Below are 18,694 nucleotides of genomic sequence, written 5' to 3' on the forward strand. Positions count from 1 at the left end.
TTTATTTGCATCCATTGAAATTATTACAATACAATTAATAAGCACCGCAACCACTCGTCTACGCGAAACCACTCGTTCACAGCAGAATATATCCTCATCGTCCTTATACCATGTTCGACTTCTTCGGAAGCTCATGGTCCATGCAAATCTACATTAGATACAAATTAAGATTTTTGTAAACAACGGAACTAAAACACTCCCTGCGCTTTGATCAGAGAGCGTAAGGGCATCGTTGTGCCAGGTTGGTCGTGGCACATTTCAGGTATGAGAGGTTGATTGAAGTTCCCTCAAAAGTGCCTGAGTAAAATGCAAATACTTTCGATGATTATCCGTAGTTGCGATAGTGAAGATGTAAACCCATTTTCCCTGTTAATGTCCGGACGTGTTTACCATACATATACCTTTTTATTTGATTTTGTGTGGGGATGGGTTTTGGGTGTGTATGGGCATATGGGTGAGACGATATTAAGTTAACATTAGAATAAAGTTGAAACATTGAGAAATGTATCGCTTCAGTTTGAGCAGTACTTGACTTAGCAACCGATGAACCATTCTGATGGCCCACATTACCGTGCAGGTTCCGTGGGTTGGCAGGGTCCAATATCGAACAGCTTGATGAGTCACTATCAGTTAAAACTGTATTTTTGAGCTTTATCTCTATATATTCTTTGGTGTCCGTAGCATTGAACTGTCCATAGTTGGGCGTTGTTGAACTTGTGGTACTTGCACAGTAACCATATAATCAAGACATAACTTTAAATGTAGGTTCAGATTGAGACAATGTCACTGAGATACGATGTGGTTAGTTAGGAATTCAGATGAAACTGTTACTTTAAAAAACTCATCATTTTCTGTTGCATGTAACACTATTTGATATTACTAACCATATCAAATTTATGATGCACCGAGCGTTCATTTCGGGTGGTGAGCGAACCGGAAGAAGAAAAAGAAGACTATACAGGATGAGTGGAACCATGAGCCCCTTCTCCGAACGATTCAAAGTTGGATTGGTGGCATCATCTTCATCTATATGTAAGTATTATTGACAATATTCATAACAACCGACTCGCATAAGTGATGATTCAGTATATATAACATTTATATAACATTAACATTTAAATACATATAAAAAAGGGGCACCCGATGGAAGCGATTTGGACGGGGAGAGTGGGAATGTCAACTCCCTGTTGATAAAATTTCGTGGATAAAGGGCGAGCTCTTCTCCCCACTCATTGGGGCATCTTCCTGTTTGGGAACTCGTCTTGTTGACCAATTGGCTGATCATGTTGCTGGAAGGAGATTCTTTGTTGTCCCGTAGATGCGTATAGGCGATTTTGTCTATCGATCCACCCAATCCGTTTTTGGCCCTTCATACAGCGACATGTTGAGGACAATCAGAGGTTATTAAGCAAACAGAGAAGAGAGTCCACTGCTATCGGACTAAGTTTACGTGCTACAATGTGTGGTAAGCCACTATCATGCTATCATCATCATCATCATGCTCACTAGCGTGCACAGGGTGGGGCAAGGTGGGGCAACTGCCTCTCCTTTTATAAATAAGATTTTTATTTCCACATTTACAAAATTATGATATAAAATAACTTGATTTCATGATAACTTGATTTGAAGGTAAATTAAGTTCATTTCGTAATATAAGGGCACTGAAAACCTTTTATTGCGTCAATGCCTTTGAGATGGTGTCTGGAAATTGCACCACAAGGTGCATGAAGGGACAAACTTCAATGAAATTGTTTGGTCAAAAAATTGCACCACAGTCGTGCATACAAAAAATTGCTGGCGTAAATTGGGACGGTAAATTGGGTTAAAAGAGGAGAATAAATTTAAGGTTGAAAAAATTCACCTTCGTGGTGGTAAATCGAAGAAAAAGGTTTTAATGTAATATTTCTGGTGTAAAAATATCATCAAGGTGATGCATCTAATCAAAATCAATAACTCTGGTGGAAAAATTGAATTACGCTAAGGTGCAAATTTAACTGAAAATTTCTGGTGGAAAGTTTGCAACACTGGGGTGAATAGAAGCAAGGTTTATTCATTTTTCTGGAGCATAATTTGAAACGTTCTGATGAATGCAAGCTTCATTGAAAATTTATGGTGGAAAATTTGCATCATTCTGGTGCATGAAGAGGCAAAGCCTGAAAATTTCACCACAAAGGTGCATGGTGAAACAAACATCACTGACAATTTTTGGTGCACCGTTCTGGTGAATGGAGGAGCATGCTTTAATGAAAATGTCTGGTGTAAAGTTTACATCGCTTTGATAAATAAAATGAACAGAAAATTTCTGGTGGAAAACTTGCACTGGTCTGGTGAATGATATTTTAAATTTAAGCTAGGGTATACGTCCCTAACCTTGGTCTAATATGCAGCCATCGATTACGTTTTTAATCATAACTCATCAATTAATTTACCTGTAAACGATATTCTACTGCTAAATGGTATGCTTAGATATGCTTATCATATCGTTTGCTATCAGGAACCACAAAAAATTGAAAAACTTACTTTTTTTAAGACAAAAACTCACCAGGGAAATGTATGTAATATCGGTCTATTGTCCCCAAATTGGGTCTATTTATGGATGCAACTTCGTCCTATCCTGTTTGATCCTAAAAAAAAACGCTCTTGGTAACGTTTTCTTATGTTTTTTTTTTATCACTATCACTGTTAACTTAATGCTCTTCATTCCTCAAAACATTTCTTAGAGAAAATTTTACGAAAACTACATTAAATCACTCAAATTAAAAATTAAAAATTAAAAATTTCGCTTATCGTCTTTCGACCGCAGAATATCTAAATCAAAACATTGTGATGTTCATTATACAGGTTTGGCAGAAAAAATCTCCCTTCCTGTTCGTTCCTTATCATCCAAATGCAAACCACATTGTTAACGTTACTCTTGTTGCTATATGCTGTCAAATGAATTTCATGGGCCATAGTTAGGAACATAGAAAAGAAATGTGTCCCTAAAGTTGGGTCCATGATTTACTTGTAAAAACGTTGTTAAACAATTAAAATAAACATAAAATATTCAAACAGTAACTGTGAGTTTTACGTCTAGTGTGTATTATCAGGTAATTCCATTCAATAAATGCCATAATCAGGCCATTTGATGATCGTCAGTGCAACCTTCCCATCTTAACCTTAAAGGTCATGGCGGCTAAAAACTCCGAACAGAGTGATATTCTCAACCAGTTTTATTACTTACGAGAGCTGAAAATGTATTGAAATGTTGTGATATAAATTGATTTGTGTGTGGTACACATTTATCAATCATCAGTGATCAATATTTTCCTTATTTTTTGTGTAATATTCTTCTGAAACTTTAGGGGAATTTCAGTTCCAAGGTGTTCTGAGAAAAAAAAAATGTTCCAAAATATTCCGAGAAGAACTTCAACGATATTGAATTCTTAGGAAAGTTCCAAAATATATCTGGGAAGAATGTAAAGAAAATTCTGTGGAAAATTTCTTGTGCATCCTGCAGATATTTCCAAGATAATTTCGAAAAGAATACCTAGAAAGTCAAATTTTGAGTTAAATTCCAAAGGGATTTTAAGCAAAATTTCAAGCGAATTTCGAGGATAATTTCTAGCTCATTCCGAGAAAAACTTCTGAAAATCTAAAGGAATTTCAGTTCTAAGGTGCTCTGAGAAAAAAATATGAAGAGTTCTAAACATAATTCCAGTAGACTTCTGAGAAGAATTTCAATAAAGCTTTTAGGAGAGTTCTAAAAAAAAATCCTGAGAATTCTGAGGACAGGATTTCTGGGGAGTATTCCAAGAAAATTCTGCGAATATTTTTTAGTGAATCCTACAGATAGTTCCAAGATAATTCCGAAAAGAATACCTAGAAAATTAAATTTTGAGTGAATTCCAAAGGGATTTTGAGGAAAATTTCAAGGGAATATCGATAATTTCTAGCTCATTCCGCGAATTATTCTGGATAATACTGAGGAAATTCTTCTGAAACTCTAAGGGAATTTCAGTTCCAAGAGGTTCTGAGTGAAAGTCAAGGAGAGTTAAAAAAATAATTCCATAGGACTTCTGGGAAGAATTTTAAAAGAACTCATAGAGTTCTAAAAATTTCGAAAAGAACCTCAAGGAATTCTGAGGATGGACTTTTTTGCAACTGTACAAAGTTTAAAGACAGATTTGTATTCTCTAATTGAAAAGTGGGTATTAGTCGAGGGGGGCGACACATCTAAATCTCAATTTTAGATGCTCAAAAAATCTCACACTAGCGAATCAATCTTCGACTAATCTTCTTGCATTTCTCGCATCTACATGCATCGTGCATCATCTTTTTTGCAGGAAATCTTCAGAATCGTCATCAATCTTCTTTCTGTCTACTCAGCGTGCGAGTAACTAGCCACAGCACAACACAATCTTTACTGCAGCGTTGATAGAGTCGTCCTCCTCGGTATTAGTTTGCCATTGAGCCTTGGTCTATTGCTGTCGTAGTAAAAATTCATCTAAGAATCTTCTAAGATCTATCTATCTTTAAAGTCATTTGCTACCACAATAAATTCGGGTTTGTTCTTTATATCATCTTTAAAACATGTTGAATGTTTGGCATTGTGAAGATGTGATCTGCCATCAGGAAACCACCCATTCTGTAAGCTGCCATCTTTGACCCAGACGCATCTTACCTGCTTGACACTCACTCACGTAATGATGCTTCTGCTTACTCGCTCCCTGTTGGATGTCGGTGATTCGACAAGGAGAGTACACAATATAGAGTGACGCACGGATAGATCGACTCACCCCACACAGGCATCATTTTCTGTCACCCAGACTGGCGGTACCTTGGGACAGGGTTGACATGCTCAATCCTTCGCACAAGTCGTCGTTCCGTTAACAATCCTGTACCCGCTTGTCAAAATAGTTTTGTGCGCATTTGAATCATTACATATTTTTTAAACCTTTTTAATGATCTTGGCATTTAGGTCAAAATTTGAAAAAAAAAAATAGAACTATAATATCAGTAATCTCAATACAGCGACTTTGGACGTGAGCCTTGTCCCAAATCACCATGGCAAGATAGTGGATATAGAATGAATAAAGTGGACATGAAACCGACCACACCAACCAACGAGGAAGGAGTCAACATCGAACTAAGAACGGAAATTAGTGCGGATTTATCTCCCTACGAAAACAAGAAAAACCCGGCAAAGGCGGAATCATGTCAAAACTGACCACGGACGATCTACGGAAGGAAATAGCCGGTGAAGTACGGACTGAAAAACGAAGCGTTAGAGAAAAACTCCAAGGGATTCCAAAAGAAGCAATTAACGGCACTGGAAGAGCAGAATATGGTGAGAGCTGTCCAAATTAAAAATCAAAATTAAACTAAATACATGCCAGGTTTGAAAATAATATTTTCGAACATGGAAGTGTGTATATATAACCAATATCCATTTGATAACGGTAATGCATACATGCGGGGCTTATTGTGAGTGAAAGTAACCTCGGAATGGGCGTGACTCTCCAGACGTTCTGAAATGGGTTGCTGAATCTGCAATAGAGCTATCACCTTCTAACTCCCAGACTAAAGCTGTCTACAATGACCATAAATGCGACATTGTAGAGAGAGTTCTTCCATAATAACACTGCCGGCCAGTGGGGGTTAGAGGGAATACACACACACATACACACAAATTTGAAAAAATAGAACTAATTTCCATTGGCTGTCTGAAAGCAGTTTGCATTGAAGAAGATAAACCACCACCGGAGCAAAAAATAAATAAAATTTGTTAAATTGAACAGTAGAAAAACAGTGGTGGGTGGACAGCACCATCTACCACGCACTTTGGAGTACTCCCCCATGCCCAAATTAAATGCACCAAAGAAAAAACATTGCCCCTCCTTAACAAGATTCCTGTGCACGCTAGTGATCATGCTACAATGGAACTAAAAACACTCACAACCTACCAGCATCCAAATTTTTTTTGTCGCTTCGTGCCACGCACTAACGAAGACTAATACGATGACCGATGGAGCACGAACGGAGGCAATGGAGCACGAAAAAATGACAGCATTGACACAGCGCAGGTTGCTATGATATACATCCAAAAATAAGTTCAACGGATGAGTACTTTTAACTGAAAATTGAGTTCTTTTTTACTATGAGTCACAGCGTGTTTTGTTTAATTCATAATAACTTTATGCAACAAAATTCGCAAACATGTAACTTTTAAACAAATACGGAAAGCGTGATATCAATAGATAGTGAAAAATAATTTGTTTTGAGCTTAACAATGATTAAGTTGGAGCACCAATGGAGTAGTGTTGCGCGTGATTACCTCTCACCCCAGCAGGCCTGGGTTCAATCCCAGTCAGCGCCGCCGGGATTTTCTGAGGCATAACATCTCTGATCACGCAGGGAAGAAAAGCAGTTGGTTCCCGACTCATGAGTTGATGGATCGATAGGTAGGGTCCAGGTGTGGGAGCTGCTTCTAAGGCGTCAAAAATGGACAGAAAACAAATCAAGGGGAAAAAAAAACATTTTAACTCAATAGATGAGTAAATTTGAACCAACGTAACTTTGCTAATTCACTCAACGGTGGATCTCAAATGATAGAACCCAACGTTGAGATCCTATAAATTTAAATTTGAGTATTTTGTTCTTATCGTGTAGGGTCTGTAGATTATTTTGATTGTAAAAAGATTGAAAATAGGGTCGTCTACTTTATTTAAAAGCGAAAAAAGTCGTTTCATGAATGCCAAACTACAACCCAGGGAAAATGGTTCTCGAAGGTGACCCAACAGGAACAAGAAGAAGAGACGCGCAGCGGGCAAGTAGAAGACGACCTGCGGACCCTTCGCAGACTACGAGGCTGGCGAAGTGTGGCCATGGATCGAGCAGAGAGTGGAGACGACTTCTTCGGACAGCAGAGGAGAACAAGGCCTTAGCCTGATTGGTAAGGTAAGGTAAATATAGCAGCAATTTAATTTTAATTTTCGTTTCAATGGAAGAAACGGCTGCTATCGAAAGAAGCTAAAGCAAGTGAGTGAGCTAAAGCAAAACTGGTAGATCCAAATAAATCTTGATACCAAAATCTTAACACGTTCGATAACTACCGCTTTCGGGTTTCAAGACTAACAGGGCATCGGAGTGGGGTCCGTAAGCGCTTTTAGAACGAGCGATGAGGGTTTAAACCTTTTTTAACTGTGAAACAACTTCCGCTTTGGAAACTTGGCAAAGGTTTGAAATATCTGCGATGTCGATCATCTATCAACATAATCATTACTAAATATTGGCTGTAATTGGCGTTGATGTCGACTCTGTAATTCTTTACTCTAGCAAACGTCAGTCTGTGTGTGAAATATAGCAGACTTCGGACTATCCTTTCACTCAACCGAAAATTTCCAAAATAAACAGTCAATATTTGCTAGAAGCGACGAGTTTTTCGAAGAACGCCAATTAGTAAACATTAGTATGAGGTGGATGTGCGGCTAGGGACAGCCAACAAGTATTTTTTAAATCCTTTTTTCACCAGCCTTTGTTAGTAGATGTGTCAAATGTATAGCTTACATAAAACTAATTTGAAGTGAAATCAATGAGATATTTGAATTCCTTATGAATGTGGGCGTCTTAGTGGAATACCTGTTTGAAGAGAGAGGGATGAATTAGTAATTTGCATTTAATTCCCCTACCTTATTTGCTTACCCTTGACAGATACGCGTGTTCGTTTACAATGTGCAGACTTCTTCCGTGTCTTCTTCTTATACACGTCCTTAGTACAGTATAAGTAGAAGACACTGAAGAAGTCTGTACATTGTAAACGAAATACGCGTATCTGTCAATTATAAGCAAATAAGGTAGTGGAATGCAATGGAAATTACTAATCCTTCTCTCTATCTTTCTGTAAACTATCCATAATTATAAATGTTAGCTTAAGTGTGACAAATTCTATGACTCCTAAAATCTGTAAATGTCTGCGAAAAAAATAAAAAGGCTATTAAATATATGCACTGTGAAAATGGTCTGCATTAAAAATGAAAATTCTGCACATTCACAGACATGTCTGCAAATCTGGAATCTCTGGTCCCTAACGTTATTTCGATTGGAAGTGATGTTTTCAAGTTTTGATCCAAGTTATGATTATATGAAATATTGCCGAAGACACCAAACCGATCGGGAAACAGTTTTCGAGTAAAAATTTTCTGAAGATAAGCTTGTTTTATTTCTATATGCCCTTTTCAAAAATAAGGCTGGATTCAAAATGCCATTGTCGGTCATAAGGAACGTTTCTGCAAATTTACGATCGACCCACAAACTATAGTACGCACAAACCCCATTCAATGTTAAGTAAGTTATACAATCCCATCAGTTCAAAATATAAAGCCAAAGCAACCGGTTGCAAACCCAAGTCGTTCCCTTTATTCCGGGCAAATAAAGCAAACCCCATCAGTGCAGTAAATTCGAGTGTTTTTTCGATGTCCGAACCTTATCTCGGTGTTAGCCAAAGGTGACAATAAATGGATCACGGGATTGATTGAAACCGTGATATTTACAGTGGGTGATTCGTGACGAAGAAACCGTCACAAGAAAGAGCATTGCAATACCAGTGAAGTGTGCTACAGTGGTGAATTACTTTTACCCGTGGTTTGGTGTGCTGCTATCAGATATAGCGGGTAGTAATACCTCCGGCATCCGAATTTGATCTCCACGATCGAACACTGGTAATACTACTTGAGATTAGTCCATTTGTCAATAATTCGTCTTACTAAAAAAAAAAGCGAGATTACTTTCAAGTCCTATCCCACTTTGGACTACAAACTGCTGAGTGGATAATCCCCTGGATGCGAAGTGCAATTATCGATAAAAACAACAAATTAATTTTGCTGGAGCCGGTGGTGTAGTGATAAGCGTGACTGTTTTCTCACCCCCATGGGTCTGGGTTCAATCCCAGCCGAGGTCGGTAGTATTTTTCTGAGGCATAAAAAATCTCTGGTCACGTCTTCCTTCGAAAGGGAAGTAAAGCCGTTGGTCCCGGCCCATGTGTGTTTGAATGGGTGCGATATCCTACGCAGGTGTGGAAGCTGCCTTCATACAAATTCGGTTGCCGTCAATGGATGGCAATCGATGTCCGTCGGTGATTGACACTAGATTACGGAAAAGAAACCGACGGTTAAATAAAGGAAAAAGCTCCTCGGCAGGGATCTTCTGGGTGTAAAGACTGGGCTGCCTTCCAATTGTAATCCGTTCATAGTGACTATGTGACTACTACTAGGTTTCAAAAAGGAAGCTCTAGGCTTATTTGGATGTATTCTAAGTTGAGTTTTGGAAGCGTTGGGAGAAATCTTCCATCTTTGTGAATAAGAAGAGAAAATATCTAAACTTTTCTGCAGTCTGCTGCAAATAATACGAAGATTTCTTCCTTTAGCAGAAATGCCTGTGTCATCAGCGAACAAAGATTTGCGGCAACCTTGTAGCAAATCAGGGAGGTCCGAAGTGAAAATATTATACAATATAGGCCAAGAATGCTCCCCTCAGGAACTCCTGCTCTAACAGGTAGTCGTTCAGATTTGTAATTTTGATAATTTACCTGCAGAGTTATGTCAGTTAAATAATGTTGAACTCCTGATGAATGTGGGCGTCTTAGTGGAATACCTGTATACAGAAAGAGATAGAGAGAAAGAGAGAAGGATTAGTAATTTCCATTTAGTTCCACTACCTTATTTGCTTATCCTTGACAGATACGCGTATTTCGTCTACAATGATCAGACTTCTTCGGTGTCTTCTTCAGTGTACTAATACTCGACTACTCGAATTTTGAACTAATTTCATAATATAGAGTGGAAAATTAAGCTTTTTCAATTAAGCAATCAAACCTTTATGCCAAACACTGTCGAATGCTTTTTCTATGTCTAGAAGAGCAACTCTAGTTGAGCAGCCTTCAGATTTGTTTGAACGAATTAAATTGGAAACTCTTAAGAGTTGAGTAGTTGAATGCCCATGGTGAAATCCAAATTGCCCATCTGCAAACATTGAGTTCGTTTTGATGTGAAACATCATTCCATTCAAAATTATCTTTTCAAAAAGTTAACTTATTGAAGAAAGCAAACTTATTGGACGATAGCTAGAGGCTTCAGCTGGATTTTTATCCGCTGGATTTTTTCACCAAGATAGACAAGGTACTCTCTGGGAGTTTTTTGATGATGATGATGATGATGATGATATAGAAAATTCCATCATAACCTGGTGCTTTCATATTATGAAACTTTTTAGTTCCCGAGAGAAAATATTCAGATAATCCCGACCAACCTGATTCTCAATAGGACTAGTAAGACCCAAACTGAAATTATGGGAACTCTCGTGATCAAAATTTTACCACCTCCTTTAAGCGCTAAAATAGGTTTTTGAGGTTTCTTTTTTCAAAATTTTTGTGAGTTTCCAAAAAGGTTTGGAACTCGGGTCTAATTGATAAGCATTATTTTCAAAAATTTTGTTCCTCAGGGCAGAGAATCGCTTTTTAATTTGTTTTTGCAAATCCCGCCAGATAACATTTGTTCACGCCGATCACCGAGGTATATTTTTTTTGTATCTCTAGCCACTACATACTACTGCAAGATCACTCACTTGATCAGTATAGGTGATATGATTGATCTACTTCAACCAATGTCCATTATCATTACATCCCGTACCTTATCGATCGCTTCACGATCAATAGTAGGGCCGAACGTAGGTAGCAAACCGATATGAAAAAAACATCGCACGCAGTGGTGTAGATCCAGAATAGATCATATAAGTTAGTTCGTAAGAAACCTTCCGTACGAGTACATCGTTTTCAGTACACGTCGCGTGTGACTAATTGTACATGTGCATTGTAGAATTGTCACTCCACTGCGTCCTAGCAAGAAGTACGGTCGACTTAGTTCGCGCTCCGCTATTTTGGAAGTTTTCTCGCTATTCGCTTGGTTTAAATTATCAGTTTTTTCTCGCTTAGAGTTCCCAGCTAAATAATTAACTAAAAGTGAGTTTTTTTTTTTTTCTGAGAAGAAAGTGTGTTTTCGGCATCATCGGAAGGAAAATTGTTTTTGCGATTGCCAATTCGCCAACCATTTTGCGCACCATCGGTGCGTGGTAACGCATACCTGCACACGGATCATCGTCATCGAGTGTCAGCATCTGCCTCCGCATTTACACCGCTCATCTATCATCGTGTGTTCAGCTGAGTGCCGACCCTCATACAAGCACACACCAATGAAGACCGCCCGCACACGCGGATCGAAGATCATCCACGCTCTAGGCGAGTAAGAGAGGTGACACAGTCGGAAGAAGTGTTAGTTTGTTTACTAAAATGAACCGCCAATTTTGTTATGGCAAGTTTTGCTATAAGAAATGCTCCTCGTGTTTATTAGCGAAATTCACATCAAAGATTGATTAATTGCGTAGGAAATCAGTTTGGCACGGCATTTGTGACCAGCATACACCTTCCGGTCGTATGAAACAGGTCAAAAACTGTCCAAATCCGAAGATAAAAATTTTTGTTTTGAATTTCTGTATGGCAAAATAGTGAACTTTTCGTGAACATTAACGGCAAAGAACTCACCAACACTGGGAGACCGTGAGTTCCTGTCCACCTGTCATTTCCCATCTCGATCCACGCTGCGCGTCGCTCAGCTGCTGCTGTGTAAACGATCGGTAGTAGTAGTATCGGATTATCAGATAAGTTTTTGTTCTTGTTTCTTTCTTTCGCCCATCAGTTAAATTGTAGTTTTTTTTTCGTGTATTGTGTTCAAGTGATTATCATTTCAGTGGTAGAGCGTTTTTTGCTCCCACTAGTACGGCAAAATGGACATTTTGTCGGAAGACGAAATTGACGTTTTGTCGGAAGATGACACTTCTTTGCCACGCGATGGCAAGAAGGGTCGAAAACGTACGTCTTCTCAGAAGACAGATGATGCCTTCCCTGGTTCGTCGTCTCAGTCTGGCAAAGGTCAGGCTCAGAATAACCCCCGATCGCGAGCCTATCCTGATGACTCGACTGGCCCATGGGTTGTCTACTTTAAGCCCAGAAACAAAACTTTGAATGTAATGCAAATTACTAATGATCTGACGAAGCGATTCTCGGTCGTGACCGAAATCACGAAGGTTAGGCACAATAAACTTCGTGTCTCCGTCTCTAACCTGAAGCAGGCTAACGAGATTGCTGCCTCCCAGCTCTTTACGCTCGAGTATAGAGTTTACATCCCAGCTCGTGAGGTGAAGATCGAAGGTGTGGTCACCGAAGCGAGTCTGACCCCCGAGATCTTGGAGAAGCAGGCGGTTGGCCGTTTCAAGAACCCCTTGCTCCGCCCGGTGAAGATACTGGATGTCCAAAAACTGGGCTCAGTATCTGTCAGCAAGGGTAAAAAGAGTTTTACCCCCACAGACTCGTTCCGTGTGATCTTTTCTGGTTCAGCCCTTCCTCACTACATCGAGCTGGGAAAACTTCGACTACCTGTGCGCTTGTTCGTTCCCCGGGTCACGAACTGCCAAAACTGTAAGCAGTTGGGACATACGGCCTCCCACTGTGGCAGCAAGGCACGCTGTTCCAATGGATGGCGCCTGCACAGTCACTGCATCAAAATGCGTGTACTGTAAGGGAACTCCTCATGGTCTCTCGTCTTGCCCGGTGTACAAACAACGCGGGGAGAAATTACAACGCTCACTCAAGGAACATTCCCGGCAGTCTTTTGCGGAAATGCTTAAGACGGCCACGCCATCGACCAATGACAAAAATCCCTTTTCTCTTTTGTCAGATGACGAGACTGACTCTGACTTGGCTGAGAGGGGAACTTCTTTCCGTTTTTCAGCACGGAAAAGAAAACGCATCCGTTCGCGGAAAGTTGAGAATGAAGAACCCCAAATCAGCTTGCCCAAATCAAGGAGTGGTGGAAAAAAGAGACTTCTACTCCTCCTGGGTTCCGCAGAACTGACTATATCCAGGATTTTCCACCTCTCCCGGGGACATCAAAAACCCCTGATGTCCCATTTTTGAGAAAACAGAAGCCTCTTCTTAATCTGGGTTGTTCTCATTTGATAAAATTGTGGACGATATCCTCAAGTACCTCAATATTTCTGATCCTCTCAAAAGCATAGTTCTGGCAATGCTTCCTACTGTGAAGACCCTCTTGAAGCAATTGACATTGAAGTGGCCCCTCATTGCAGCAATCATTTCCTTCGATGGCTAATTTTCCAAACGAGGTCGGGGATTTGATCACTGTTCTACAGTGGAATTGTCGAAGTCTTATTCCTAAATTAGACTCTTTTAAGTTTTTAGTTCACAATAATGATTGTGATGCATTTGCTCTTTGTGAAACTTGGCTCTCTTCAGATATTGATCTTCCTTTTTATGATTTTAACATTATTCGACTGGATCGTGAGGATTCGCGTGGAGGAGGAGTACTTTTGGGGATCAAAAAGTGCCATTCCTTCTATAGAGTGAATCTTCCACAATTTCCAGGTATTGAAGTTGTTGCATGTCAGGCTATTTTTAAAGGTAAGAGCCTTTGTATTGCTTCTGTTTATATTCCTCCTAGAGCCGTTGTTAATCGAAAACAACTTTCAGATATATGTTCAGTATTTCCTGCTCCACGGTTGATTATGGGAGATTTTAATTCCCACGGTACAGGCTGGGGGGAACTGTAGGATGACAACCGTTCTACTATGATATATGACCTCTGTGACAACTTCAATATGACAATTCTTAACAATGGAGAAGTAACACGTTTGGCTGGTCCATCCTCAAATGGAAGTAAATTAGACCTCACACTTTGCTCTAACTCATTATCGTTGGATTGCACGTGGAATGTGATCCAGGATCCCCACGGTAGTAATCACTTGCCGATCAAAATTTCGATTGCCAGTGGGTTCAATCCGTCGGAATCCGTTAACGTCGCTTACGACCTTACCCGTAATATCGATTGGACAACGTTCAAGACCGCGATAGAGGAAGCCGTGTGGTCGGTAGAAGGGCTTCCACCGTTGGAGGAATATAACTTCCTCTCCAATCTGATCTTGGACAGCGCGCTTCAAGCTCAAACTCGGCCGGTTCCAGGAACGTCTTTCCGTAGGAAACCTCCTTCCTCTTGGTGGGACCAGCAGTGCGCTGAGGTTTATCGTAAAAAGTCCGACGCGTTTTAGCTTTTCCGGAAACGTGTAACACCCGTGAATTTCGAAGCGTACTCGGCTCTTGAACGCAAACTCAAGAGCCTCATCAAAGCCAAGAAACGCGGATACTGGTGGCAATTCGTGGACGAATTTTCACGCAGAAACGTCGATGAATACGCTTTGAAGAATACGTAACCGGTCTTCGGACAACGAGAGCGAGGAGTACTCAGATCGTTGGATTCTCAAGTTCGCGCGAAAAGTATGTCCTGATTCCGTGCCAGCACAGATGATTCCTCGCGAAACGACGAATTTGGTAGACGGGATCAGCCAGCCTTTTTCAATGCTGGAGCTCTCACTCGCGCTCCTTTCGTGTGGCAATTCGGCTCCGGGGGCTGATAGAATCAAGTTCAACTTGTTGAAGAACCTCCCAGACGTCGCTAAGAGGCGCATGTTGAACTTGTTTGGTCAGTTTCTGGAGCTTAATATTGTTCCGGATGATTGGAGGCAAGTGAGAGTTATAGCCATTAAAAAGCCTGGAAAACCCGCTTCAGATCATAACTCGTATCGTCCCATCGCGATGTTATCGTGCATTCGAAAATTGTTGGTGAAAATGATCCTTTTTCGCTTGAACAAATGGTTTGAGACGAACCACCTACTCTCAGATACTCAATTTGGTTTCCGTAGGGGCAAGGGAACGAACGACTGTTTCACGTTGCTTTCCACAGAAATTCAGTTGGCTTTTGCTAAAAAAGAGCAAATGGCTTCTGTATTCTTGGATATCAAGGGGCTTTTGATTCAGTATCGGTTGAAGTCCTTTCAGACAAACTCCACGCTTGTGGCCTTTCTCCATTAATAAATTAACTTTTTGTACAATTTGCTGTCAGAGAAACATATGAGCTTTTCTCATGGAAACTCTACAGCTTCTCGATTTAGTTACATGGGTCTCCCCCAGGGCTCATGTTTAAGCCCCCTTTTGTATAATTTCTACGTCAGAGAAATTGACAATTGTCTGAGTGACAACTGCACGTTGAGACAACTTGCAGATGACGGCGTAGTGTCTATGACAGGGCCCAAAGGGGTTGACCTGCAAGGACCCTAGCAGGATACCTTAGATAATTTGTCTACTTGGGCTGTTCAGCTAGGTATCGAATTCTCCACGGAGAAAACTGAGTTGGTCGTTTTTTCTAGGAAGCATAGCCCAGCACAACCAAAGCTTCAACTTTTGGGTAAACCGATCACTCATTCTATGTCCTTCAAATATCTTGGTGTCTGGTTCGATTCAAAATGCACCTGGAGATCCCACATTGAGTATCTGAGACGAAAATGCCAACAAAGGATCAATTTTCTCCGAACAATTACCGGAACGTGGTGGGGAGCCCATCCGCAAGATCTTCTAACGTTGTACCGGACAACGATTTTATCGGTTTTAGAATACGGTAGTTTTTGTTTCCAGTCGGCGGCTAAAACTCACATCATCAAACTGGAACAGTATCGTTGTCTTCGTATCGCGTTAGGATGCATGCACTCGACTCATTCGATGAGTCTAGAAGTGTTGGCGGGCATGTTGCCGCTCTCGGATCGGTTTTCGTAATTGTCCCTCAGGCTCCTCACCAGTTGCGAAGTTATGAACCCACTGGTAATCGAAAACTTTGAAAAGCTTCTTGAGCTGAACCCTCAAACTCGTTTTATGTCATTGTACTACGTGTACATAACACTGCATAACATTTATCGTCAACAGTCACTCGTCAGCTGGCAGAATAAGTGGAGTGAAGGGAGTTTGGGACGATGGCTATATTCGATCATCCCTAAGGTGTCGAAGAGTCCTTGGTTCAAGGGGTTGGATGTGGGTCGAGACTTCATTCGTATGATGTCTCGCTTCATGTCCAATCACTATTCGTTAAATGCTCATTTGTTCAGTGTTGGGCTGGGAGACAGCAATCTCTGTGAATGTGGACAAGGTTACCAGGACGCAGATCACATTATTTGGTCATGTGCTGAGCACCGTGGAGTCAGATCCAAGTTGTACGATTCCCTTCGGGCTCGAGGTAGACAACCTAATGTTCCAGTTCGGGATATTTTGGCTAGACGCGATCTGGAGTTTATGAAACTCATATAGGTTTACTTTAAGAATATTAACATTAGATTGTAAGTTTGATTAACCTTGTGTTTAGTTTGTATTTTGTACGTGTGGGTTTTTTTATGTTTGTTTTCAAGATGAATAGAAATTAGTTCATGTTTTAGAATTAATTAAAAATTTGTATCGTAAACCACATTTCAAACCTCCCTCTCCCTTTTCCCATCCAAAAAAATTGTTAATCTCCACTAACCTCTGGACAACCGCGAGTATCCGGTCCAGCTCCTTTAACTTTAAATATAAGACATCAATAATGTGTAACAAAAATGATAACTCGGCTCTGTAAAGTTTATTCGATTGAGCCTGTACAAATAAATTAATTAAAAAAAAAATAAATTATGTATCATCTGTCCATAAGGTTTCCGAATAAAAAAAAAGTGAAATAGAGCAGAAAAATGTATTTTGTGGATTTTTTGTTGAAATTTGAAAATAAAGAAGTAGTCGGGATTCGCTTTTACAAATTGTAAAAGCGAACCCCGACTTCTTTTCCAATAGGGCCTGTGTAGAAAAGTGCTTAAAAAATAAACATTTTAATACATTGCAAAAACGGCTTGCTTGATTGCTATGGTGTCTTGGGGAAAGTTGTGCAAAATTGAAATGTGATTCTTGAAAAAATATACACGGTTGAAAAACATGTGTTTTTAATGAAAATGTAAAGATTGTGAAATTTTCAAAAAACCATAATTTGTTGAGTTTACCATCACCAAACTTTGCCAGTTAGTAGCAAACATTATGAGCTTCAATGAGGCTTAAAACAAAAATTTTCAAAAATGCGTTTTTTGAGAAATTATATTTTTTAATAATAAATATAATTTTTTTCATTGATACAAACAATTTTTTTTACAGCGTTTATTTTTAAGACAATTGCCAAAATAATATCTACAACTTTGCTGAAGACACCAAATCAATCGAACAAAGAGTTTCGGCAATATATATTTTTAGACTCATTAGTACTATTTTTACACAGGCCCTTTTCAAAAAGTAGTCGTGATTCAATATGAAACACTGAGAGCACAAAATGGCGCCTTTACTAAAAAGGAACAACTGTGCAAAGTTTCAGCGTAATTGGAAATGATCGGTCAGGATCGATTTGCGAACCTGACAGTTAGCGCTCAACTTCCGAGCCGATAAGTCGATGTTTTCGGACGAGCAGATATCGGAAGTCGTATACAGGCTACTTTGTACGTTCTTTGTCGGTTTTTTCTACCGTCGAACCAAGTATCGCGTTCGCCTCCGTCGCGACGTCATATTTCGCGATGCCACGCCGCGAAAATACGTTTCGCGTCGACTATTCGCAGTTTCCGAAGCACCTTTCCCATGACGAAATACACAAGTTCATCGCGAAAGAACTTGGTCTTTCGCGTGAAAATGTGCTACAACTCCAGCCAAGCAGACGGCTGGGATGTACCTTCGTGAAGGTTAACAAACTCGATCTTGCCGAGACGATCGTGGAGCAACACGATGGTAAACACGAGTTCGTGTTTGACGGAAAGTCGTACAAGCTACGAATTATGATGGTGGAAGGGAAATTTTTCGATCTACCCGAAGGCGTCTCCAACGAACAAATCACAGTTTTCCTCACCGAATACGGTGATGCCATCTACGTTCGTGACCTACTATGGGATACCCGTTACAATGACTTTGGTGGTGTTAAAACCGGTGTTCGTGTCGCGCGTGTAGTGGTAACGAAGAACATTCCTTCTCTCGTTACGATTCAGGGCGAAGAAACTGCGGTGGCTTACAAGGGGCAGAGGCAAACCTGTTTGCACTGCCATGAATTTGCACACATTGGCATCCCATGTGTGCAAAACAAAAAACTTCTGGTACAGAAGCTTGCAGCAGATCAATCGTACGCTAACGTTACAAAAGGTAAACCGAACAAACCTCTACCAAGCAAACCTCCACCGTACATAGCGGAGCAACGCAAACCGGCTAGAAAAGGTCCGCTTGTAATCGAACAGCCAGGCACTTCGGGAATGGCTCCAAATCTCTTTGGAGCAAGTGAGACGCGAGTAACAACAGCACAACACAAAAGCACGATGCCACCCCCGCTGCACATGCTACTATACAAAAAAAAACCAACCGCAACACAAGCCGTCATCCAGCTCACGCCGGTGTCAGTCCCAATCGGCACCTTTGTTTCTCAACGCAGGACCGATGGCAACGAAACGGACAGCTCGCAAACTTCGAACGGCAGTCGACGTTCACGTAGACAACCACCCGGCAAGAAAATGCGACACTCTGGAGAAGCCATCACCACCACCGAACACGAACACGTCGTCTCCGATGAAGATATGCAACAATGATCAAAGAGCACATCAAATTCTCGCATGTAGAGAAGAGCCTGGATGGAAAACTGCTTGCGTTGCGTGTACACAAGGATATAACACGAGTCCCGCTCTCCAAGCCACCGTTCAGCAACTTCATCTGCATGACGTATGGCAG

The sequence above is a fragment of the Ochlerotatus camptorhynchus genome, unplaced genomic scaffold, assembly GCF_037179485.1.
Source record: "Ochlerotatus camptorhynchus isolate MF236.1 unplaced genomic scaffold, CSIRO-AGI_Acam_v1.1 ptg000290l, whole genome shotgun sequence".
Classification (NCBI taxonomy): Eukaryota; Metazoa; Arthropoda; class Insecta; order Diptera; family Culicidae; genus Ochlerotatus; species Ochlerotatus camptorhynchus.